This window comes from Macrobrachium rosenbergii, chromosome 15 (genome assembly GCF_040412425.1).
Source record: "Macrobrachium rosenbergii isolate ZJJX-2024 chromosome 15, ASM4041242v1, whole genome shotgun sequence".
Classification (NCBI taxonomy): domain Eukaryota; kingdom Metazoa; phylum Arthropoda; class Malacostraca; order Decapoda; family Palaemonidae; genus Macrobrachium; species Macrobrachium rosenbergii.
In genome coordinates this window covers 59,036,947-59,063,869 of record NC_089755.1, presented here as the reverse complement: position 1 = coordinate 59,063,869, position 26,923 = coordinate 59,036,947, and the positions used below count along the sequence as shown (strand labels likewise).

General features: G+C 34.3%; 1 pseudogene; it reads left to right on the top strand.

The window, feature by feature from the left end:
* Positions 1–1,869: 1,869 nt before the first annotated feature.
* Positions 1,870–26,923, top strand: LOC136846818 (UDP-glycosyltransferase UGT5-like; annotated as a pseudogene).

Here is a 26,923-nt window from a genome sequence, read left to right as displayed (position 1 = left end):
AAAACACTTTGTCCTCTCTCATTAAACTTAAAATCACTATGAAAAGCTTTTGACCATATGGCCTAAAGATCTTAAGTTCATTCTTTCAAAGAGAATTAAATAATTTTGATATTCAAAAAATCCATAGAATTGCCAGTGAGGTAAGATCTTTAACTATGGAATAAGGGCAAATGTGTAAAAGATAATATAGGTACCATCATCTTTTAAGGTATGAATTTAATTTATTTAGAACTGGAAAGGATAAAACATGGTGTGTTCCTAAACCCACTTGTCACATTGCATATGTCATTCAGGGAAATTTATGCTGTTTCAAAATCAGAAAATGGTTTGATACCTGGTTTTATACAAAGTGTTAAAGAATGTAAACTTACTTGATTGCATACGTATTCAACTGAAAGCTGAAAAATCTAAAGATTTGGAGTTGGCAAACCAATAAGATTCGGAGTTTAGCCATATATCTGAGGGCCAAATAAAATTCTCATGAATTTGTATTCAACCTTGTCCATACTTGTATTTTGTTCCATCTTTAACATTTCGATACAATTTTGAACACTGTAATCCCTGTTCAAATTATGTACCTACTGCTACTGGCTGCACTATATAAGATGCTATAGTTTTTGTACTTGACATTCGTGCATTACAAACAGGTGTGGCTTAATATTTAAGCGTGACTAAACTGCTGCAACCCCTTTCGTTCCTTTTACTGCACCTCCGTTCATATTCTCTTCTTTCCACCCTCTCCTAACTTGATTCATAGTGCAAACTGCAAGGTTTTCCTCCTGTTACACCTTTCAGACCTTTTACTGTCAATTTCTGTTTCAGGCTGAATGACATCATAGGGCCCAGTGCTTGGCCTTTGGCCTAAATTCTATATTCAATTCAGTTCAATTCTGTAGTTAGGTGAGCCAATTCTGAAGTCTTTGAGAAGCTTGTCACGTTGAAGGCAAACTGTTTTGAAGTTCCAAGAAGTAAAATTATGTTCTACCCCATGTAAAGCATTACTGATATCCATCTAGATTGGCCAGTGGAATGTAATCAGGTCATAGTTCTTCCAACATTTTTCTATTGGTGTCTTACAAATCCTCCATGCTAAGTTTGTGAAACTGGTTATGCTGCAGATTGTTGAAGGATTCCAGTACTAATTCTGGTGTGATTTGCTTTCGTAGCCAAATTTTACCAGTGAAATTGGTTAAGTTGCAAAATGATTAAAGGTTCCAATACTTAGCCTACTGTGATGAAATCTTCGTAACCAAATTTTACTTGGCATATGTTAAGAGCCCGCATTTTTTTGTGTGTATTTGTTGTATTGATGCCATAAAATGGTGGAATGAATGTAGAAGTTCAAGCTGGCCTGCATTTTCACATTTCATACAGAACCCACATTAAACACCCATTTAAATAAAGGGAAAAAACAATAGGGAAAGTTACCAGTTTAAATATTCCATTTAAACTTGACATCATAGTATTTTATGAGAGACAGACAAGAATAGTATCACCCCCAAAACAGAGGTGTTGTACATTATTAGCTGGTTAAGGGAACCTAATGATTGAGTGGTTTTTCGAATAAGGTATTTAAAACGAGCTAAACATACGAAAGATTCTAGACCTAAGCTATGGCGAAGGGAAATTAAATACTTGTTCATGGCACAAAGTTAATTTCATTTTTCATAATATATATCATGTAGAGTTTAAAGCTACAGCCTACAAAACCATGATGGTAAATGTTAAAGGTGTTATGGAACTTAACAAACATATTATAGTCTTACCTCTTCATAACATACGTTTTCTATGAAGTCTAATGTTAAAAAGAAAGGGAAAAGAGCCGTTACAAAGCCTCATCCCTATTTATTTATCAACTACTACTACTACAATAACCATTATCTTGTTTTCAACTCAAGGTCAGCTGGTTCAGTAGAAGTATGGTACTGGTTACTACAATACCTCCACAGGCAGGTACATTCGTCGTTGACCGTGGTACGACGTCTGGTTATTCAGGGGATAAGACTGGGTCCTTCAAACCAACAAGGTGAGTTCCGTAGGTCCTCCCAAAAAAGTTTTGTGGAGGGAAGTATAAATTCTCGTAATCATTGTGAGAATTATGAATGACGAAACGCTTTTGTCTGTTCACTTTCATTTTTGTTGTGGTGTTCTTAGTGCTTTTCTGTTCTGCATATCAGCTTAATATAGATAAAAAAGTGCACGATACATAGAACAGTGTTGGTAGACTTACTGTTACACACACTATACACTATATATATATATATATATATATATATATATATATATATATATATATATATATATATATATATATATATATATATATATATATATATATAATATAAAACTAAGTTCAGCATAACTTTTGCATATATTGTGCACTTTATTATCTAATATTTAACAAATTGTGTTATTTTTTGTACTATTAGCTTAAGAACGGCTGTTTTATTATTTAGCTGAATAATTTTTTCGAAACATTACCTATTTAAGCGCGTTTTCAAGATTGTACAAGTGGATTTTATTGTAGCCCTGATGATGAGAAGCGAATATACTGTATATATTATAAATATATGATTTAGAAATGTCTCCTCTATGAGACCGAGTTGCTACGTCGTAAATAAAGGCCAATTTCTAACACTAGGAAAAGACATTGTTGATGATGAAATCATTTTACATTTCTAAAGAAGAAGAAGTTCAAATAGACGGTAAAGTTATCCAAACTTCTATAGAAGAAGTTTTCTGACTTCTGTCTTGTCAAGGCCACACTATGCTGTATTATCTTTCTGTTAAAAGGTTAAATAAGGTAGCCTTTGCAGGCTTTTAATTCTGCAAGATTTACGCATTTTCAATAATAATAATAATAATAATAATAATAATAATAATAATAATAATATAATAATAATAATAATACTTTTACCACTGACAAGCAAACAAGATTAACACAAGACCTACAGATAACATTTCATGATTAAGCAAATAAGATTGAAAGTGAAATGATAAGACTCAATGTTTTTCTATATATCGAATAATGGTGACAAGCCGATATATAGGAAATAAAAACATTGAGTCTTATCATTGTACTTTAAACGTTATTTGCTTAATCATTAAATGTTATATATAGATGTTGTGTTAATCTTGTCTGCTTCTCAGTGGTAAAAGTATTATTATTATTATTATTATTATTATTCAAAATGCGTAAACCTTGCAGAATTAAAAGCCTGCAAAGGCTACCTTATTTAACCTTTTAACAGAATGATAATACAGTATAGTGTAGCCTTGACAAGGCAGAAGTCAGCAAACGTTTTCTAAAGAAGTTTGGATAACTTTACCGTCTATTTGAACTACTACTTCTTTAGAAATGTAAAATGATTTCATCATCAACCATGTCTTTTCCTAGTGTTAGAAATTGGCCTTTATTTACAACATGGCAACTCTCAGTCTCATAGAGGAGACATTTCTAAATCATATATAATATATATATATATATATATATATATATATATATATATATATATATATATATATATATATGTGTGTGTGTGTGTGTGTGTGTGTGTGTGTGTGTGTGTGTGTGTGTGTTTGTATTTTTCTGTAGAGTGCCAGTGATTACTGATGCAGTTTTATAATTGCAGGAAGTAAGGCAGTATAAAGCTATTAATTTCGAGAATGATAAAATACAAGGTTTAGATAGCGTAAAGTGCTTTGAGAGAGAGAGAGAGAGAGAGAGAGAGAGAGAGAGAGAGAGAGAGAGAGAGAGAGAGAGAGAGAGAGATTTCTAGTCCTTGGTCTAGCATTTTTTCACAGTACTATACTAATATATAATTATGATTCAAATATCTAAGAGTAGTTATTAGTGAGCATAATGTGTGTTCACTTGTGAATAAGAATTTTATCCCATTGTTTTTCTTTATTATTATAAACAATTTTTATGAATAAGAAGATACTTTCAGCACCGTTGACCCACACAACTGTGAAGCCAGATCTTACCCTTAAGATAAGCCAACCAGTCACCTTTATTAGATACAGGAACCAATCTTCATGATGACTTTCCTCTTTTAACTGATAATTTCTAAAACGACATTGAAAAACGAGATATAATGTTATTTGAGAGATAATCTTGAGAGAGAGAGAGAGAGAGAGAGAGAGCGAGCCAAGGAACTGAATGAGAAAGTAAATTTGAATCACTAATCAGTTCGGTTTCGGTGACCACAGGAAGAGCAACTTCTACAGTTTGCAGAATCGCGTCAATCAGAGATCAGCTGATCTTAGTAAATACTCAGTTCAGCTGGAGTTGGCAAGGTCACTGTAAGGAGCGGACAATCAGTCTATATTCGATCATAGAGTCCATTTTTGTAATATATTCTTATTATTCATACTTGCATATGCAAGAGGGAATATCTCAGACTAAGTCCAACTTAGGAAGTGAATTTTAACACAAGAATTCAATTTGAAGTTTGAATGATTCATCAGTAGGTTTTACCAGCAGAGAGATTCGCTTTCAGCCCAGAGTTTGACGTCAGCGCGCCTCACGCAGTACACAGTAGGCATTACTTGAGAATCTTTGCAGCGTCCCTGCGGCCCCTAGCTGTAACCCCTTTCATTCCTTTTACTGTACTTCCGTTCGTATTCTCTTTCCTCCATCATACTTTCCACCTCCTAACAGTTGATTCACAGTAATCTGCCCGCTACACATTTAAAACCTTTATGCTCCAATTTTCCTATCAGCGCTGAATGACCTTGTAGGTCCCAGCGCCTGGCCTTTGTCCTAAATTCTATATGAAAATTCCAATTGGAACTTCAGAAGTTCAAGCGAAGATGCCATGCATTATATACCCTAATACTCTTCTCCTCGCATTGTAATACATTTTCATCTATTTCTTAATTTATTAATTTATTTTTTCTTTTTTAATAAGCAGGATCTCTTCTTTCTTTATTTCCCTTTACCTTCACTTACTTCTTCCTAAAGAACACAACAATATAGGGTTCATCTTCTGAATAATATTAATAATAATAATAATAATAATAAGTATTCAATCTCCCATATTCTTCCAACAGATGAGGTGGTTGACGGCTCTCTTGGTGGGAGTCCTGCCATTGTTATTGGCCTTCCAATATGTCGAAGGAAGTCGAATTCTGTTCATCAGCGCCATTGCGTCGAAGAGCCACAAGGGATTTTTCAACGCTGTCATTGACAAACTGGTTGATAACGGCCACCAGGTACTACTATTATTATTATTATTATTATTATTATTATTATTATTATTATTATTAGTAAAGTACATATAACGTGGAACTGACTTGGGCAATTTATGTGAGTTTTTGAGGAACTTATTTTATAATTATAAGGACAAATGATTACTAAGTGACGTCTAATTCATACTAATAAAACAAACCACACACAAACATTTATATATATATATATATATATATATATATATATATATATATATATATATATATATATATATATATACTGTATATATATAAACAATTTCATATACAATTCCTCAGAAAAATCAATATAAATAAAAGAAAAATTATCCCATAAATAATGAAACTTCCAGTAGAAATTCAAAAAAATTGAGAAACTTTATGAAAAAATCCGAAATATAACATTCTCTTTCTTTCAGGTAACGATCGTTTCTCCCTACAAACCCTCCAAAGAGAGGACCAACGTCAGGGAGATCGCCCTAACCGATCTGGACATCACTTCGATCCTGCCGAATTTGTTTGAGGGCAACGTCCTCACGGGTCCAACGACGCTTTTATCCCTGGCTCCTGGGTTATGCTCGGAGGCCCTTGGGAAACGGGAGGTCCAAGACCTTCTGAAGGAGAAGTTCGACGTCGGGATGCTGAGCATCTTCATGACAGACTGTTTTCTGTCCCTGTTTCACCAGATGAAGGTAAGAGAGGCTGTGGCAGTGTCTTTTGTGTACACAGGTGCGTCTGTAGAGGCCAAGTTTTGATGAATTGGGGGTTAAAAATCTTCCTGTCCAACTGCTTCCTGTCCCCGTTTCACCGGATGAAGGTAAGGGAGGCTGTAGCAGTGTCTTTTGTATACTCTTACAGAGAGGTGTGTCTGTAGAGTCCAAGTTGGGATCAATCAGGGGGCTAAAATGGAAATGGTTGTTTTAGTTGTTTCATTTGGGTGTCTGGTAGTCAATGGACAACGACAGGATGAGAAGAAAATTGAGTTACAAATAAGCTCGAGCAAGGGAGGTAGCAGGGTGTGGAAGAGTCTGCCTAATGCAGTTGTGGAGTCTTCTGATCTCCAAATATTTAAGCCAGGGGCAAATTCATCCCTGCTTTGTGCTGACGTTTCCTGAATTCAGGTGCATCTGTTTTGTTTTCTGTTCCCTCATATTTAATGATTTAAATTGTTATTCACCCTTTCCTTTAACTTGTCTCTCTCTCTCTCTCTCTCTCTCTCTCTCTCTCTCTCTCTCTCTCTCTCTGCTGGCTGATTTAGCTTTGGAACCCTCTTGGGTTTGTAGTCTGTTACTTTGTCCATAAGGGTTTTTAGCTGAAGATTTTACCATTTACAGAAAGAAAGAAGTTTATGTGTATTGTGAAGGGCTGAACAATTGAAAAATAAGATGAATATAGTGATGAGAAGGATCAGTGTATCTTGAAATGGTCTAATCATGTAGAGAGAGTGGGAAATAATGTCTCAGTGAAAGCTGAAAATGAATTATTTTACCATCCCTCCAGATACCGGTGATACAAGTGTGCCCTACGGGACCCCTAGGACCCATTGGTGCCATGGCGGGCGTCCCCACCTTCCCGTCATTCGTCACGAACCCCTTCCTGCGCAGTTTCCATCCTCTCACCTTCACGCAGAGGATGCTTAACACTCTGGCTGACACGGGAGGCACAGCTGCCATGGAATACATATTAATGCCAAAGTGAGTAATCCTTTTCTTCTGAAGTCAAATGATCATCATCCACTCACAGTATCAATGTACAGAAAACTACCCTACTTACGAACATTCAACTTACAAACATTTGGAGATACAAACAAACAGGATCCCACATTAGAATTGTGTTCAGAGCACTCCCTTTGCCACCTGTACGTTCAGATTTTGTTCTGCTCGTCTAGTGTATAAAATACAGTGCTGTATGTACAGTGAGTTGTGTTTTAGGATGAAAAAAACATACAGTACTGTATTAACATTTTATCCCACTGTACTTGAATAAGCATGAAGTGTAAACATAACTCGTTTGTAAGTAGGGTGCTGTCTGTTGGGGCATTAATCCTTCCATATGTGGTTTGTATACACTTAATATACACCAGTCAATACTCACAGTTGATCCCTGATCCCCTTTTCCTGCCTTTTCCTGCCGAGAGCAACCAGATTTGCTGGACTGTCGAACAGCCTCCCTGATGATGTCGTGCAATTGGAACTTCAAAAGTTCGAATGAAGATGCAATGCATTACTGCTCTAATACAATTCTTCTTGCATCTTAATAATTTACTTACATTTTTATCTGTTTATTGATTTGTCAAATTATTTTTTCTTTTTTAATAAGTAAGATTTCTTCTTTCTGTATTCCCCTTTACCTCATGTTACTTCTTCCTAATGAACACCATAATATTCTTTGGAAGCTTAAATTTCAAGTTAATGGCCCCTGTGGTGGGCTTGTTGATGGTGAATAGGGTACGTTCTCTGAATAATAATAATAATGCTTAAAACATCTATGCCCTTAGTTTGGAAGCTGAATGCCGTCGCAGAGGTCTGTGCCAACCAGATATGCCCAGCCTAATTGAACTGAAGCAGAACGCTACCGTATTAATAGTTAATAGGTGCGTTTACCGATGCAGTTCGTTACTTTATTAATATTCTGGATTAATTACTAAGTCTCAATGATGTACCTGTGTCAGAAGATGGATTTTCAATGGAATGGTCTACAGTTTTAGAAATGGGAGCATTTCTTCATTTGTCTCCTCTTGGATTTTAAGGCTTCCAGTGGAAAAATGTCCAAAAATATTAGGAAACGTAGAAGTTAACTGGACAGTGTGGCCATTACATAACATATAAATATTGAACATGACAAGCTTTGTCTGTATATAGGGACAATATGAAAAAGATATTAAAATGCAATGTGACTGAGAGAGTTTTGATATTCCAGTGTGCGGGGTATGGAATCGCCCCCACGGCCATCCATGGCATCCGTTGTTTATGTCGGAGGGATCCACTGTCAGAAGGCCAAGCCCTTACCTAAGGTAGGCAATGAATATAGTAGGCAGTCCCTGGTTTACGACGGGGGTTCCGCGTTGTAAACGGAAAATCGTTGTAAACCGAAAAATCGTCGAAAATCGTCAAAAATCCTAAGAAAACCTTACTTTTAATGCTTTGGGTATATTGAAAACAATGTAAACTGCATTTTTATTGAGTTTTTCATAAAAAAACCCTCTAAATTTAGATTATTCTGCCGTTTTGGAGCCATATTACTTCCATCAGATCAGTGTATGTCATAACCCTGGAACATGCGTCGTAAACCGGGAAATCATTTCTGATGAATATATTTGAAAAGCATCGTAGCCTCGAATGTCGTAAGCCAGACCCATTGTAAACCAGGGACTGCCTGTATTTATATATATATATATATATATATATATATATATATATATATATATATATATATATATATATATATATATATATATATATGTGTGTGTGTGTGTGTGTGTGTGTGTGTGTGTGTGTGTGTGTGTGTGTGTGTGTGGAGTCTGTTTTGGTGTAAAGCCTCTCACTGAGTCTCTTGGTTGATTATTCTGTTAATTTCTTTTTCACCCATTAAGGACCTGGAGGAATGGGTAGCTGGCTCCGGAAAGGACGGCTTCATATTCTTCAGCCTGGGATCTGTCGTGAAACCTTCAACCATGCCTGAGCAGTAAGTCCAATACCATTTTTGTTAGTTTTTCTTTTACTTGTATTGCTGTTTGTTCTTATATAAGTTTAGTTTATTTATTTATCTTTCCTTTAACATCCTACCTCTTATTGTTTTGATTTTATAATCCTTCCCATCCATAACCCAAAAGCACCCCCTGTTGGCTCATTGACCCAATCCTGGGATTATTCTTACTTCTTGTATTCCAGTGCAATGCATTACTGCCCTAATGCTATTGTCCTTGTATTTTGATACATTTTATCTATTTATCAGTCTATTAATGTATTTTTTAATAAGTTAGATATCTTCTTTCTGTATTTCCCTTTACCTTTTCTTACTTCCTAATGAGCACCATATTCTTTGGAAGCTTGAATTTCTAGTCATTGACCCCTTTGATGGGCTTGTTCCATATGGATAGGGTTCATCTCCTGAATAATAATAATAATAATAATAATAATAATAATAATAATAATAATAATAATAATAATAATAATAATAATAATAATAATAATAATAATGGAATGTCACTGCAAGAAACTGGCTTTACAGTCTAAACTTCGTGATTTACCCATTCAATCATTTATTCCTTTGAATCAAACTGCAAACCACCGCTAGAACTAAATCCTACATTGCAGGTATCGCCAAGCCCTGGTGAAAGCCTTCGGATCCCTGAAGCAGCGCGTCCTTTGGAAGTGGGACGAGGACACCATGGAGGACCTTCCTCCCAACGTCCGCCTGGGGAAGTGGCTGCCACAGCAGGATATCTTAGGTAGTTTAGTTCTGTAACTTTGCGAGTTTTTGTAACGATGGCTACTCCATTTCTTTACGCGTGGCATAGGTCTAAGGAGTTGATGATAAATGATGTGGGCTAATGCCTGTTAGTAGAGGCTAAAGAAGGGAGTAGAAGGTAGGAACTTGTACAGTACAGGGAGAACTACGAGAAGAGGTGCACGTAGAACTGAAAAACGAGGAAGAATTAAATTTTGGAAGTAGATATGTGTGTGGTTGGTGTTTCGGGGTCTCTGAATGTTGGAGAAGTGGATGGGAATGCTGCAGAAGTGCATGGGAATGCTGGAGAAGTGAATGGGGATGCTGGAGAAGTGAATGGGGATGCTGGAGAAGTGAATGAGGATGACAGAGAAGTGAATGAGAATGATATAGAGGTGAACGACAAATAAATGTCCCTGTTCCAGACACTTGCCAATAACAATCTCATCCTAAATATCACTTAAGAAAACTTGCAACAGACCTTGGGAAGCTAGTATGAGTAAAAATGAGTCACAACGAAGCCTGAGAGGCTTCTGGCTACGCGATGAAGCCAGGTCCTTAGACTAAACTCCTTCTCCCCTTCGAAATACAGGTGATCCCCGTCTTCGGGTTTTCATCACCCACGGAGGAGGCCTCAGCACGCAAGAATCCATCTACCACGGCACTCCCGTCATCGGTCTTCCGGTTTTTGCCGACCAGATGACCAACATGGCGGAGGTACAGGAACAAGGGTGGGGTAGAGTCTTAGACTGGAAGGAATTGACTCCTGAACTGCTCAGGGATACGATTCAAACTGTCATGACGGATGAAAGGTAAAATAGATATCTGTATTTTTTGGTGTTGTGATGTAGAGTTGCTTGACACCTTTTTTCAACTGTTTTTATTTTGCTTCTGAAATAATTTTACCTGCAGAATTAATCTGTCCTTGCATCTGGGTGGCATTAAAAAAAAAAGACATAAAATTAATATTTTTATTCATACTTTTAACATTCAAATAAAGAATTTTTTTGTGACAATAAGAAAGAAATCATAATAAGTGTCTTGCAATAGTAAATGCACTTGTTTTATTGATAATAATCTTGCTTTATTTACTTACAAACAGCTTCTGTTTTCAAGGAAGTCCTGTGATATAGAACAATTTTAAATGTAATGAAATGTCTTGCAAATATAATTCTTTCTATAGCTTTTTCCTTGCCTGTAAATAGCTCATATTCTTTTTGTTGGGTGAGGGTTAATATGAATCTCTCTCTCTCTCTCTCTCTCTCTCTCTCTCTCTCTCTAGATAATACATATGTATTTTTGTAAATATATTTTGTTGGGTGAGGTTAATTTGAATCTGCTATCTCTCTCTCTCTCTCTCTCTCTCTCTCTCTCTAAATAATACATGTGTATTTATGTAAATATATTTTGTTGGGTGAGGAGTTTTTAATCTGCTCTCTCTCTCTCTCTCTCTCTCTCTCTCTCTCTCTCTCTCTCTCTCTCTCTCTAAATAATACATATGTATTTATGTAAATGTATTTTGTTGTAGAGGGTTTTTTGAATCTGCTCTCTTTCTCTCTAAATAATACATATGTATTTATGTATATATATTTTGTAGGGTGAGGGTTAATTTGAATCTGCTCTCTCTCTCTCTAAATAGATATGTATTTATGTAAATATATTTTGTTGGGTGAGGGTTTTTTGAATCTGCTGTCTCTCTCTCTCTACATATCTATATGTATATATATATATATATATATATATATATATATATATATATATATATATATATGTATATATATATATACATACATACACAGAAGGAAGTGCTCGAAATATATGGTTGCAATATTCAAATAGTGTTTTATGGGCCTTTTTATCTTCATACATACATGCATACATACATACACACACACATACATACATACATACATACATACATACATACATACATACATTCATTCATACCTTATTGTACCTGCAGACGATGCCCTAAATAATTCCCGTCCCTCAGGTTGAGAGCCGAGGTCAAGAGGAGGTCAGTCCTGATGCGTGACACGCCCCAGGACCCAGGTCAGCTGGCTAACTATTGGGTCGATTATGTCATCAGGCACAATGGGGCACTCCATCTCAAGTCGCCTCTTCACTTGATGCCCTGGTAAGTGATGTCACTAATTTGAGGAATTAATTGTTATAGTACATTTTTCTTTAAAGTTATGCTTTGTGACAAAAAACATATTCATAGGAACGTATGTTATTATTATTTATTACTTTTATTTTCCTTATTTTCATTTTTTAATTTTTATTATTACATTATTAGATGTTTTAATTTTTTGTAATGTTACTTCTGTGAGAATTGAGTGGTTACTGCATTTTAAAAAAAATTAGGGTTTGGGAAAAACATATTCATAGGAAATGATTTTGTTATTGATTATTTTAATTTTTATTATGTTCATTTGGTATTTTTATTGGTTATGTTGTCAGATACTTCTGTTTTTATTTGTTTTTCTTTTTGGTTTTGCTGTTTATTTTTGTTTTTATTTTTAATTTGTTTCATTTCATTTATTTCATTTTTATATTTTTTATATTTCTGCTCTACAAGGTAGTTAGGGTATATAAAATATATATATATATATATATATATATATATATATATATATATATATATATATATATATATATATATATATATATATATATATATATATATATATATATATATATATATATATATATATATATATATATATATATATATATATATATATATATTTATTCTTTATGCTCAGGACTTACCAAAGGATTGAAATGTAAAAATAAGAGTTGAAATTAATGAAAGGTAAAGATGGTAGTTACTTGGGAAGAAAAGAAATTACAATTACTTGTGAAGAAAAGTTACAATTACTTATGAAAGCAAAAAAAAAAAAAAAAATTACTCGAGAACGAGCCAACGAAAACGAAAGAATTTCAAGACAAAAAAGGTTCCTCTCATCTCTTTCTCCTTCTCCTCCTCCTCCTCCTCCTCCCCCCAATTCAGGTACCAGCTGTACAACGTAGATGTCTGGCTGACTGTCACAGGAATAATCATTCTCGTCCTTCTACTCCTGCTCAAGATTCTCTTGGTCCTACTCCGGTGTCTAACCTCCAGATTCAAGCAGAAGAAGGATTAATTCGAGGGATTAATGCAGGGATATATTAGGGATTAATCCTGTTTCTTTTGTTTGGAAGCTAAAGAGGATTTAGGATTGATCACTGTGGATGTTAGGTCTTAAATATGGTGTTTTAATATTGTGGATATTTTTGTACTTGTTTTAATATTATTGTGGGTCATGTTGTTGGCCTTGACTTTATATGAATGCTTATATGTATATATATATATATATATATAAATATAATATATATATATATATATATATATATATATATATATATATATACATATATATATATATATATATATATATATATATATATATATATATATATATATATATATATATATATATACTCCTCCAACGTTCCTGGATGTGGAGTTATATATATATATGTGTGTATATATATATATATATATATATATATATATATATATATATATATATATATATATATATATATATATATATGCCTGGTGGTTGATTCACGTTTTGTTTATCTTTTGAAATATATCTAAAAGTTCCAAATAAGTTTGAATGGAACTTTGTAGGCGAGTGTAGTACAGACTTAGGAAAGTCAGGTGACTGAATTTTGAAGTGAATTAGGATTCATATATAAATAAAAGGTCAGTATTTTTTAATGTGTTGTAACGGAAGTATGCTGTCTGACTGCTTTCCTGATTATAAATATATGTGGGGAAGGAAATTTATGCATAAACTGACCAAGAAATTGTAGTCAGAGTTTTTATATATCTGTCAGAATTTTATTTTTCATTTTGAAAAATGCAAAGAACAAATCTGATCAATAATGGTTGTATTTTTATGTAGAAACAACTTACTGTAAATAAAACAACTCTTTATTATTTTGTTTTTATAATACTGATTAGATAACTAATTATTATTATTATTCCATACATTCAGAAATGATGGTAGTATAAGAGATGGTCGATATTTCCTAGTCCTGACCTCATAGTGTCACTAGGGAGCAATTGTGTGACAATATTTCCTTCCGTCCAAAGCTTCTGAGCTCTCTTCCTTATCCCGTGTTTCCTGACTCTTCAAGAGATCCTTCTCTTGCTTTTGTAGGACGTAGGATAGGTACGGGTACTGGGTTGCCTCTCCCAAAGGCTTATGCAGCCAATGAATAAATATATTTTTTAGGAAACGTGTGTATATATATATATAGTATATATATATATATATATATATATATATATATATATATATATATATATATATATATATATATATATATATATATATATATATATATATATATATATATATACATATATTATATAAATATATACATATACATACATATCTGTGTCACTTACCGTCATTTTTTAAGAGTTTAAAAATAAATGAAATAAAATAAAATGAAATCACACCTGACGGGATTCAATAACCTCCTTTGAAATACCGATCGCTCGCGTCGGTGTACCTCCGTTATTCACCTTAAACATGACGTAAGTTGGCTCCGCCCCCTTTCTCCAACTCTAGCTTCAACTCTAAGTGTCTGTCGATAATTTCATAGTCGCTTTCAGTTGCTCTCGAACTATGACGAGCTGGTAACGTATTGTTTCACAGCTGGCTCAGTGGATAGGTGTCGATGGCCGAATATTATTGGTACTTCGTTCAGAAATAATGCAGGACATGGCGTAAGACTGTCGAATGGAATTGAATTGAAATTAGATCCTTGTCTAGTTTTTAAAACGTTTTGGAAGTTTTAAGAGAACTTTAACGCCATATCCGTGATTCTTCGGGGGTGCTGTGACGAAACAACTTACCTATTGATGGTTGTTGCTCTAAATCTGAATTTTCAAGAAAGGTATTGTGCCATATGCGGAAATGTGATCATTTTCGAGTGATCCTGCGCTCAGTATGATGACAAAATTTTAGGGGAAATTGTGGCAAACTGTGATTTTGAGAAATACCTAACATTTTACAAGAGTTGGTGACAGTTTCTGGTGTAAAGTGACTGATAATAAGGTCATAATATTCCAGATATTATTCCTGCAAACTTTTACATAATTCATGTACGAATGCTATTTGAATGTGTAAATACTTATGGAAATATGTGAATATTTATGTAAATGAATTTGCTTCAAGATAACAAACATCTTATAGATCAGTGGCAAAAAAAAAAAAAAATAGTGATATAAACAACGGAATATAACTGGGTACACAGAGGAACTTAAGGAATATCCAAAGTGCTCAGAAACTCTGTTCAGAACATCTGTTGCTCAATTGGACAGTATCATGGGAACCCAAGGGAAGGTATTGTGTATATTTACGTGAATATATATATATATATATATATATATATATATATATATATATATATATATATAATATATATAATATATATATATTATGGCCTCTCTCTCTCTCTCTCTCTCTCTCTCTCTCTCTCTCTCTCTCTCTCTCTCTCTCTCTCTCTCTCTCTCTCTCCTTGATCTTTTCTCCAGAGTTTTTATTCAGGTTTTTCACCTTCATGTAATTTGTAGAGGTTTCGTAAGCGAAAGCACCTTGTGATCCTTTAAGAAAAACGAAAAAGTTAAACTTCTAGTTTCTGAACGGATTATTTAGAGTGTGATTAGAATATACTCAGACACATGCAATGTATGTATGTATAAATGCATGCATATATGTATAAATGTATGTATGTCAGTTTGTCTAACTGTAGTCTACTTAAAGTCAGTGATTTTAAGTATGTACCCTATATAAGTTGCTATAGTTTTTGTACTTAACAGTCATGCATTACAGACAGGGTGTGGCTTAATCTTTAAGTGTGACTAAACTGCTGCAACCCCTTTCGTTCCTTTTACTGCACCTCCGTTCATATTCTCTTTCTTCCCTCTTACCTTCCACCCTCTCCTAACTACTGATTCATAGTGCAAACAGCGAGGTTTTCCTCCCGTTACACCTTTCAGACATTTCTCTCAATTTCTATTTCAGCGCTGAATGACGTCATAGGTTCCAGTGCTTGACCTTTGGCCTAAATTCTATGTTCAATTCAGTTCAATTCTGTAGTTAGGTGGGCCTGTTATGAAGTCTTTGAGAAGCTTGCCACATTGAAGGGAAACTGTTTTGAAGTTCCAAGAAGCAAAATTATGTTCTACCCCCATGTAAAGTATTACTGATATCCATCTCGATTGGCCAGTGGATTGTAATCAGGTCATAGTTTCTTCCAACAGTTTTCTATTGATGTCTTGTAAATCCTCTAATGTAAGTTAGTGAAACTAATCAAGTTGCTAAATGATTGAAGATTCCAGTACTAAATGTGATAAAATTTTCTTTCGTAACCAAAGTTTGCTTGGTATATGTTAGTAACCACCCCCCCCTTTTTTTGTTGCTTATTGGCTATATAGATGCCATGGAATAGATGGAATGAATGTCGAAATTCAAGTTGCCCAACATTTTCACATTTCATACAACACCCACGTTAAAAACTCATTGGAAAAAGTGGGAAAACTATAGGGAAAAAAAGTTGACAGTTTAAATATTCCATTTAAGAATGCCATGCATGTAACCTGAAAACGTATCATCATAGTATGTCATGAGACACATTGAGACTAGAATAGTATCACCCTAAAACAGAAGTGTTGTATATTATTCCCTGGTTAAGGGAACCTGATGGTTGAGTGGTTTTTCGAGTAAGATATTTAAAACACGACCTATGCTTTGTCGACGAGAAATTAAATGCTTGTGCATGACACAAAGTTAATTTCATCTTTAATTATATATATCATGTAGACCAATACTGACAAAAGTTTAAAGCTACAAAATCATAATGTTAAGAGTTAAAGATGTTATGGAACTTAACAAACATATTATAGTCTACCTCTTCATAACATCCGTTTTCTATGAAGACTAATGTTAAAAAGAAAGGGAAATGAGCCGTTACAGAGCCTCACCCTTATTCATTTATCAACTGCTGCAATAATCATCCTCTTGTTTTCAACTCAAGGTCAGCTGGTTCAGAAGTTTGCTACCGGCTATACATCTACAGGCAGGCACATTCACCGTTGACAGTGGTACGACGTCTGGTTATTCAGGGCATAAGACTGGGACCTTCAAACCAACAAGGTGAGTTTTGTGGAGGGAAGTATAAATTCTCGTAGTCATTGTGAGAATTATGAATGACTAAACACTTTTGTCTGTTCACTTTCAGCTTTTTTGTGATGTGCTTAGTACTCTTCTGCGTATCAACTTGAATATTATGGATTAAAAAAAGTGCACAATACATAAAGTGTTGCTAGACTTACTGTTACACACACACAAACACACACACAGACACATAATTTATATTATATATATATATATATATATATATATATATATATATATATATATATATATATATATATATATATATATATATATATATATATATATATAACTAAGTTCAGCATAACTTTTGCATATATTGTGCACTTTATCTATAATATTTAACAAATTATGTTTTTTTGTACTTTAGCTTAAAAACAACTGTTTTATTATTTAGCCGAATAGTTTTATCAACACATTAGCTATTTAAGCGAGTTTTCAAGAATTTACAAGTGGATTTTATTGTAGCCCTGATGATGGGAAGTGAATACACTGTATATATGTATATATGTACTGTAGTATAGATTTGCTGTGAAGTTCAGTTCCTAATACATTATTCCTTGCATAAACCTGAATATAATGATGAATAATGATGACAAGTCGATATATAGGAAATAAAAACACTGACTGTCTTATCATTGTATTTTAAATCTTATTTGCTTAATCATTAGATGTTATCTGTTGTGTTAATCTTGTTTGCTTGTCAGTGATAAAAAATTATTATTATTATTATTATTATTATTATTATTATTATTATTATTATTATTATTATTATTCAAAATGCGTAAACCTTGCAGAATTAAAAGCCTGCAAAGGCTAACTTATTTAACCTTTCAACAGAATAATAATATAGTGTAGCCTTTACAAGGCAGAATTCAGCAAACTGCTTCTAAAGAAGTTTGCATAACTTTGCCTATCTATTTGAACTTCTCCTTCTTTAGAAATGTAAAATGATTTCATGATCAACAGTGTCTTTTCCGAGTGTTAGAAATTGGCCTTTATTTACGACATGGCAACTCTCGGTCTCATAGATGAGACATTTCTAAATCATATAAATATACTGTATATATATATATATATATATATATATATATATATATATATATATATATATATATATATATATATATATATATATATATATATATATATATATATATATATATATATATATATATATGTGTGTGTGTGTGTGTGTGTGTGTGTGTGTTTGTGTGTTTTTATGCAGTGTCAGTGATTACTGATGTAGTTTTATGACTGCAGTAAGTAAGGCAGTACAAAGGTAGTGCTTTTGAGAATGATAAGATATAAGGTTTAGATAGCGTAAAGTGCTTTGAGAGAGAGAGAGAGAGAGAGAGAGAGAGAGAGAGAGAGAGAGAGAGAGAGAGAGAGAGAGAGAGAGAGAGAGAGAGAGAATTTCTGCTCCTTGATCTAGCATTTTTTCACAGTGCTATACTATTATATAAATAAGATTCAAATGTCTAAGTAAGCATAATTTGTGTTCACTTGTAAATAAGGATTTTATTCCTTTGTTTTTCTCTATTATTATAAAAATTTTTATGAATAAGAAGATATTTTCAGCACCGTTGACCCAGACAGCTGTGACGCCAGATCTTGCTCTTAAGATAAGGCAACCAGTCACTTTTATTAGATACAGGAATCAAGAATCATGATGAATTTCCGTTTTTAACTGATAACAATTTCTAAAACGACAAAGAAAAACGAGATATAATGTTATTTGGGAGATAATCTTGAGAGAGAGAGAGAGAGAGAGAGCGAGAGCGAGAGCAAGCCAAGGAACTGAATGAGAAAGCAAAACTGAATCACTAATCAGTTCGGTTTCGTTGACCACAGGAAGAGCAACGCCTACCGTTTGCAGAATCGCATCAATCACGGATCAGCTGATCTAGATACTCAGTTCATCTCGAGTTTTCATTCGTCATTTACTGTAAGGAGCGGACATTCAATCTATATTCGATCATAAAGTCAATTTTTGTAATATATTCTTATTATTCATGCTTGCATAGACAAGAGGGAATATCTCAGACTAAGCCCAACTTAGGAAGTGAATTTCAACACAAGAATTCAAATTGAAGTTCTTCAAGACCTAAATTTTATAATCAGTCGATCAAACTGAATTTTGAATAATTCATCAGAAGATTTTAACAGCAGATGAAATTTACTTTTAACCCTTTCATTCCTTTTACTATACTTCCGTTCGTATTCTCTTTCCTCCATCATTCTTTCCACCTTCTAACAGTTGATTCGCAGCATTCCGCCCGCTGCACATTTAAAAACTTTACGCTCTCAATTTCCCTTTCAGCGCTGAATAACCTTGCATGTCCCAGCACCTGGCTTTTGTTCTAAATTCCATACTGCAGTTCCAGTTGGAACTTCAGAAGTTCAAGCGAAGATGCAGTGCATTAGTACCCCAATACTCTTCTCCTCGCATTGTAATACATTTTCATTTATTTATTAATTCATGTTTTCTTATTTAATAGGCAGGATCTCTTCTTTCTTTATTTCCCTTTACCTCCTCTTACTTCTTCTTAATGAACACCATAATATTCTTTGGAAGCTTGAATTTCTTCAAGCCAATGGCCCCTGTGGTGGGCTTGTTCCATATGAGTAGGGTTCATCTTCTGAATAATATTATTAATAATAATGATAATAAGTGTTCAATCTCCCATATTCTTCCAACAGATGAGGCGGTTGACGACTCTCTTGGTGGGAGTCCTGCCTTTGTTATTGGCCTTCCAATACGTCGAAGGAAGTCGAATTCTATTCATCAGCGCCGTTGCGTCGAAGAGCCACAAGGGATTTTTCAACGCTGTCATTGACAAACTGGTTGATAACGGCCACCAGGTACTACTACTACTACTACTACTATTATTATTATTATTATTATTATTATTATTATTATAATTATCATAAGAGTAAGGTACATATAACGTGGAACTGACTCGGGCTATTTATGTGAGTTTTTGAGGAACTTACTTTATAATTATAAGGACAAATGATTACTAAGTGACGTCTAATTCATACTAATAAAGTAACACACACACAAACATTTATATATATATATATGTGTGTATGTATATATATATATATATATATATATATATATATATATATATATATATATATATATATATACATACATGTATATATGTGTGTGTGTGTGTTTATAAACAATTTCATATACAATTCCTCAGAAGAATCAGCATAAATAAGAAAATTATCCGATAAATAATAAAACTTCCAGTAGAAATTCAACAAAATTGAGAGACTTTATGAAAAAAAATCCAAAATATATAAAAACTCCCCCCCTTTCCCAATGAATTTAATATGAAAAACCTCCAGATTCCAATGAATCACACTATATGGAAACCCCCTTTTTTTCCAAAAGATTTAAATATATGAAAAACTCCCACTCCTCCAAAAAAAAAAGTTCTGTAATAAATCCCTATTTAAAAAAGAAACATATAACATTCTCTTTCTTTCAGGTAACGATCGTTTCGCCCTACAAACCCTCCAAGGAGAGGACCAACGTCAGGGAGATCGCCCTAACCGATCTGGACATCACTTCGATCCTGCCGAATTTGTTTGAGGGCAACACCCTCTCGGGGCCAAAGACGATGTTATCCCTGGCTCCTGAGTTATGCTCAGAGGCCCTTGGGAAACGGGAGGTCCAAGAACTTCTAAAGGAGAAGTTCGACGTCGGGATGCTGAGCACCTTCTTGTCAGACTGTTTTCTGTCCCTGTTTCACCAGATGAAGGTAAGAGAGGCTGTGACAGTGTCTTTTGTGTACTCTTCCAGACAGGCGTGTCTGTGGAGGCCAAGTTGTGATGGATTGGGGGTTAAAAATCTTCATGTCGAAGTGTTTCCTGTCCCTCTTTCACCAAATGAAGGTAAGGAGGCTGTAGCAGTGTCTTTTGTATACTCTTACAGACAGGTGTGTCTATAGAGGCAAAGTTGGGATGTATTGACGGCTGAAATTCTTCCTGTCTGACTGTTTTCTGCCCCTGTTTCACCAGATGAAGGTAAGAGAGGCTGTGACAGTGTCTTTTGTGTACTCTTACAGACAGGTGTGTCTGTAGAGTCCAAGTTGGGATCCACTGGGGGCTAAAATGGAAATGGTTGTTTTAGTTGTTTCATTTGGGTGTCTGGTAGTCAATGGACAATGGCAGGATGAGAAGAAAATTGAGTTACAGATAAACTCAAGCAAGGGAGGTAGCAGGGAGTGGAAGAGTCTGCCTAATGTAGTTGTGGAGTGTTCTGTTCTCCAAATATTTAAGCCAGGGGCAAATTCATCCCTGCTTTGTGCTGACGTCTTCTGAATTCAGGTGCATCTGTTTTGTTAAATTGTTATTCACACCTTCCTTTAACTTGTCTCTCTCTGCTGTCCGATTTCGCTTTGGAGCCCTCTTGGGTTTGTAGTCTGTTACTTTGTCCATAAGGGTTTTTAGCTTAAGATTTAAAGATTTACAGAAAGAAGTATCTGTGTATTGTGAAGGGCTGAACGATTGAGAAATAAGATGAATATAGTGATGAGAAGGATCAGTGTATCTTGAAATGGTCTAATCATGTAGAGAGAATGGGAAATAATGGCTCAGTGAAAGCTGAAAATGAATTATTTTACCATCCCTCCAGATACCGGTGATACAAATGTGCCCTGCGAGACCGATGGCACCCATTGCTGCCATGGCGGGTATCCCCACCTTCCCGTCATTCGTCACGAACCCCTTCCTGCGCAGTTTCCATCCTCTCACCTTCACGCAGAGGATGCTTAACGCTCTGGCTGACACGGGAGGCACAGCTGTCTTGGAATACATATTAATGCCAAAGTGAGTAATCCTTTTCTTCTGAAGTCAAATGATCATCATCCACTCATAGTATCACTGTCCAGACACTACCCTACTTACGAACATTCAACTTACAAACACTCAGAGATACAAACAAACGCGATCGCAAATTAGAATTGTGTTGAGAGTGCTCGCCTTTGCCACCTGTAAGTTCAGATTCTGTTCTGCTCGCCTAGTCTATAAAATACAGTGCTGTATGTACAGTGAGTTGTGTTTTAGGATGAAAAAGCGTACATTGCTCTATTGACATTACATCATAATGTACTTGAATAGGCAATTGGAACTTCAAAAGTTCGAATGAAGATGCAATGCATTACTGCTCTAATACAATTCTTCTTGCATCTTAATAATTTACTTACATTTTTATCTGTTTATTGATTTGTCAAATTATTTTTTCTTTTTTAATAATTAAGATTTCTTCTTTCTGTATTCCCCTTTACCTCGTGTTACTTCTTCCTAATGAACACCATAACATTCTTTGGAAGCTTGAATTTCAAGTTAATGGCCCCTGTGGTGGGCTTGTTGCTGGTGAGTAGGGTTCGTTCTCTGAATAATAATAATAATGATTAAAATATCTGTTCCCTTAGCATGGAAGCTGAATGTCGTCGCAGAGGTCTGTGCCAGCCAGATATGCCCAGCCTAATTGAACTGAAGCAGAACGCTACCGTATTAATAGTCAATAGGTGCGTTTACTCTTGCAGTTCTTTACTTTATTAATATTTTGGATTAATTACTAAGTCTCTATGCTGTACCTGTGCCAGAAGATGGATTCTCAATGGAATGGTCTACAGTTTTAGGAATGGGAGCGTTTCTTCATTCGTCTCCTCTTGGATTTTAAGGCTCCCAGTGGAAAAATGTCCAAAAATATTAGGAAACGTAGAAGTTAACTGGACAGTGTGGCCATTACATAACATATAAACATTGAATATGACAAGCTTTATCTGTATATAGGGACAATATTAAAAACATATTAAAATGCAATGTGACTAAGAGAGAGTTGATATTCCAGCGTGCAGGGTATGGAATCGCCCCCACGGCCATCCATGGCGTCTGTTGTTTATGTCGGAGGGATCCACTGTCAGAAGGCCAAGCCCTTACCTAAGCAATATATATATAGGCATATATGAATATATATATATATATATATATATATATATATATATATATATATATATATATATATATATATATATATATATATATATATAGTGTGTGTGTGTGTGTGTGTATGTGGAGTCTGTTTTGATGTAAAACCTCTCACTGAGTCTCTTGGCTGATTATTTTGTTAATTTCTTTTCCACCCAATAAGGACCTGGAGGAATGGGTAGCTGGCTCCGGAAAGGACGGCTTCATATTCTTCAGCCTGGGATCTGTCGTGAAACCTTCAACCATGCCTGAGCAGTAAGTCCAATACCATTTTTGTTAGTTTTTCTTTTACTTGTATTGCTGTTTGTTCTTATATAAGTTTAGTTTATTCATTTATCTTTCCTTTAACATCCTACCTCTTATTGTTTTGATTTTATAATCCTTCCCATCTATAACCCAAAAGCACCCCTGCTGATTCATTGACCCAATCCTTGGATTATTCTTACTTCTTGTATTCCAGTGCAACGCATTACTGCCCTAATGCTATTGTCCTTGTATTTTGATACATTTTATCTATTTATCAGTCTATTAATGTATATTTTTAATAAGTGAGATCTTTTCTTTCTGTATTTCCCTTTACCTTCTCTTACTTCCTAATGAGCACCATATTCTTTGGAAGCTTGAATTTCTAGTCATTGTCCCCTTTGATGGGCTTGTTCCATATGGATGGGGTTCATCTTGAATGAATAATAATAATAATAATAATAATAATAATAATAATAATAATAATAATAATAATAATAATAATAATAATAATAATAATGGAATGTCACTGCAAGAAACTGGCTTTACAGTCTAAACTTCGTGATTACCCATTCAATCATTTATTCCTTTGAATCAAACTGCAAACCACCGCTAGAACTAAATCCTACATTGCAGGTATCGCCAAGCCCTGGTGAAAGCCTTCCGATCCCTGAAGCAGCGCGTCCTTTGGAAGTGGGACGAGGACACCATGGAGGACCTTCCTCCCAACGTCCGCCTGGGGAAGTGGCTGCCACAGCAGGATATCTTAGGTAGCTTAGTTCTGTAACTTTGCGAGTTTTTGTAACGATGGCTCTACTCCATTTCTTTCTAAGGAGTTGATGCTAAATGATATGGGATAATGCCTGTTAGCAGAGGCTAAACAAGGGAGTAGAAGGTAGAAACTTGTACAGTACAGGGAGGACTACAAGAAGAGGTGCACGTCGAACTGAAAAATGAGGAAAAATTAAATTTTGGAAGAATATATGTATGTGGTTGGTGTTTCACGGGCTTTGAATGTTGGAGAAGTGAATGGGAATGCTGGAGAAGTGGATTGGAATGCTGGAGAAGTGCATGGGAATGATAGAGAAGTGAACGAGAATGATAGTTGAACAATAAATTAATGTCCCTGGTCCAGACACTTAACAATAACAATCTTATCCCAAATATCAACTTCGAAAACTTGCAACAGACCTTGGGACGCTAGTATGAGTGAAAATGAGTCACAGCGAGGCCTCAGAGGCTTTTGGCTACGCGATGAAGCCAGGTCCTTAGACTAAACTCCTTCTCCCCTTCGAAATACAGGTGATTCCCGCCTTCGGGTCTTCATCACCCACGGAGGAGCCCTCAGCACGCAAGAATCCATCTACCACGGCACTCCCGTCATCGGTCTTCCGGTTTTTGGCGACCAGATGACCAACATGGCGGAGGTACAGGAACAAGGGTGGGGTAGAGTCTTAGACTGGAAGGAATTGACTCCCGAACTGCTCAGGGATACGATTCAAACTGTCATGACAGATGAGAGGTAAAATAGATATCTGTATTTTTTGGTGTTGTGATGTAAAATTGCAAGACACCTTTTTCAACTGTTTTTATTTTGCTTCTGAAATAATTTTACCTGCAGAATTAATCTGTCATTGCATCTGGGTGGCATTAAAAAAACAAGACATATAAAATGTTTTTTTTATTAATTTTAATATTCAAATCAAAAAGAATTTTTTTGTGACAATAAGAAAGAAATCATAATAAGTGTCTTTTAGTAAATGCACTTGTTTTATTGATAATAATCTTCTTTTTTACCTGCAAACAGCTTCTGTTTTCTTGTACCTGGATGATATAGAACAATTTAAAAAAAAAAATGTCTTAAAATATAATTTTTTATTCATAGCTTTTTCCTTAACATAAAAGCTCATATTCTTTTTTTTGGGTGAGGGTTAATAAGATCTCTCTCTCTCTCTCTCTCTCTCTCTCTCTCTCTCTCTCTCTCTCTCTCTCTACTCTCTATTTCTTGGAAATCATAATAAGTTTTTGCAATAGTAAGGTTAAATGCACTTGTTTTATTGATAATAATCTTCTCTTTATTTACTTGCTCTCTCTCTCTGTTAAATAATACATATGTATTTATGTAAATATATTTTGTTGGGTGAGGGTTTTTTTTAAATATAATGAAATGTATTTATGTAAATATAATTTTTCTACAGTTTTTTTCTCTCTTCTCTCTCTCTCTCTCTTCTCTAAATACATATGTATTCTGTATATATTTTGTTGGGTGAGGGTTAATTTGAATCTCTCTCTCTCTCTCTCTGTATCTCTCTCTATTTTCTCTTTTCTCTCTCTCTCTCTCTCTCTCTCTCTCTATATATATATATATATATATATATATATATATATATATTTATGTAATATATATTTTGTTGAAATATATGGTTAATATTCAAATAGTGTTTTATGGGCCTTTTTATCTTCTCATACATACATACATGCATATATACATATACACATACATACATACATACATACATACATACATACATACATACATACATACATACATACCTACCTTATTGTACCTACAGACGACGCCCTAAATAATTCCCGTCCCTCAGGTTGAGAGCCGAGGTCAAGAGGAGGTCAGTCCTGATGCGTGACACGCCCCAGGACCCAGGTCAGCTGGCTAACTATTGGGTCGATTATGTCATCAGGCACAATGGGGCACTCCATCTCAAGTCGCCTCTTCACTCGATGCCCTGGTAAGTGATGTCACTAATTTGAGGAATTAATTGTTATAGTACATTTTCTTTGTTACTTTGTGACAAAAAACATTTTCAGAGGAACTTATGTTATTATTATTTATTACTTTTATTTTCCTTATTTTCATTTTTTAATTTTTATTATTACATTATTAGATGTTTTAATTTTTTGTAATGTTACTTCTTTGAGAATTGAGTGGTTACTGCATTTTAAAAAAATTGAGGCTTTGGGAAAAAACATATTCAAAGGAAATGATTTTATTATTAGTGATTATTTTGATTTTTATTATTTTCATTTGGTATTTTTATTGGTTATGTTGTCAGATACTTCTGTTTTTATTTGTTTTTATTTTTGGTTTTGCTGTGGCTAGCTTTATTTTTGTTTTTATTTTTAATTTGTTTCATTATATTTATTTCATTTTTTATTTTTATATTTTATATTTCAAGGTAGTTAGGTAATTTAAATATTATAAATATATATATATATATATATATATATATATATATATATATATATATATATATATATATATATATATATATATATATGTATATATATATATATATATATATATATATATATATATATATATATATGTATGTATATATATTATTCTACACTCAGGACTTACCCAAAGAATTTAAATGTAAAAATAAGAGTTGAAATTAATGAAAGGTAAAGATGGCAGTTACTTGGGAAGAAAAGAAATTACAATTACTTGTGAAGAAAAATTACAATTACTTATGAAAGCAAAAAAAAAAAAAAAAAAAATTACTCGAGAACGAGCCAACGAAAACAAAAGAATTTCAAGACAAAAAAGGTTCCTCTCATCTCTTTCTCCTCCTCCTCCTCCTCCTCCTCCTCTCCCCAATTCAGGTACCAGCTGTACAACGTAGATGTGTGGCTGACTGTCACAGGAATAATCATTCTCGTCCTTCTACTCCTGCTCAAGATTCTCTTGGTCCTACTCCGGTGTCTAACCTCCAGATTCAAGCAGAAGAAGGATTAATTCGAGG